General features: G+C 48.9%; 1 pseudogene; it reads left to right on the forward strand.

Annotated features, from left to right (window-relative positions):
• Positions 1–472: 472 nt before the first annotated feature.
• On the forward strand, positions 473–1,367 carry LOC121481873 (annotated as a pseudogene).
• Positions 1,368–1,590: the final 223 nt, after the last annotated feature.

Raw genomic sequence — 1,590 nt, forward strand, 5'->3', positions numbered from 1 at the left:
AATCATGAGAGACACACACAGAGAGGCAGAGATATAGGCAGAGGGAGAAGCATGCCCCCTGCACGGAGCCTGATGTGAGACTTGATCCCGGGACTTCGGGGTCATGCCCTGAGCCAAAGGCAGATGCTCAGCCACTGAGCCACCCAGGCAACCCACATGGTCCCTGTCTTATTGCTCATGGTAAGAGCTATCAGTCCAAAGATTTTTTTCCTCCTGCAAGCAGGGGTTTAGGACCTCATGTTTAAATATAAATTGCTGACCATGGAAAATGGAAAACCAAAAGTTGGAATTTCCTAATGCAGAAAGCAAAGACCAAAATGAGCAAGTAGAAAAAGGAGACTCGGTGGAAACAAAGTTGAGAAAGGAAAGAGAATAAAACTTAAAAAACAAAGAGCCTTTACACGCTACCTGGGTAAGGGTTCATACAGCCTTGATTTGCATTCCCGTCATTACTTAAAGGGAAACTTTCACGATGTCCAGAGCCCTTGACGTCCTGAAAATGAAGGAGGAGGATGTCCTCAAATTGCTTGCAGCAGGAACCCACTTAGGTGGCACCATCCTGGACTTCCAAATAGAACAGTACATCTACAGAAGGAAGAGTGATGACGTCTACATCATAAATCTGAAGAGAATCTAGGAGAAGCTCCTGCTTGCAGCTCATGTCATTGTGGCACCGAAAACCCAGCTCATGCCACTGTCCTACCATCTAGGAATCCTGGTCAGTGAGCTATGTTGAAATTTGCTGCTGCTACGGGAGCCACTCCTATTGTTGGCCACTGCACTCCTGGAACCTTCACTAACCAGATCCAAACACCTTCCAGGAGCTGAGACTTCAGGTGGTTATTGATCCCAAGGCCAATCACCAGCCTCTCATAGAGGTGTCTTATGTTAACCTGCCTCCCACCACTGTGTCACACAGACTCTCCTCTGCACTCCGTGGACATTGCTATCTCCTGCAACAAGGGAGCTCACTCGGTGGGTCTGATGTAGTGGATGCCGGCCCAGGAAGCTCTGCACATGTGAGGCAACATTTCCTGTGAACAACCATGGAAGATCTGATCTGATCTCTACCGTAGAGATCCTGAAGAGATTGGAAAGGAAAAGCAGGCCTCTGCTGTGAAAAGGCTGTGACCACAGAGGAGTTTCAGGCTGAATAGACTGCTCCAGCGCCTGAGTTCACTACTGCTCATGAAGTTGCAGACTCGTCTGAATGCAGGTTGATGCCCTCTGTGCTCATTCAGCAGTTCCCCACAGAAGACTGCAGTGCTTAGCCTGCCGCTGAAGACTGGTCCACACCTCCCACTGCTCAGGCCACTGAATGGGTAGGAACAACCCCTGGGTGGTCTTTTTTAAATTTTTTTTTTTAAAAGATCTTATTTATTCATGAGAGACACAGAGAGAGAGGCAGAGACACAGGCAGAGGGAGAAGCAGGCCCCATGCAGGGAGCCCCACGTGGGACTTGATCCTGGGTCTCCAGGATCACACCCTGGGCCGAAGACGGTGCTAAACCACTGAACCATCTGGGCTGCCCCCACTGAGTGGTCTTAAGCTACTCTTCCACAAAGGCAAACAAAATGAAAATAAAGTTA

The sequence above is a fragment of the Vulpes lagopus genome, chromosome 24 (assembly GCF_018345385.1).
Source record: "Vulpes lagopus strain Blue_001 chromosome 24, ASM1834538v1, whole genome shotgun sequence".
NCBI lineage: Eukaryota > Metazoa > Chordata > Mammalia > Carnivora > Canidae > Vulpes > Vulpes lagopus.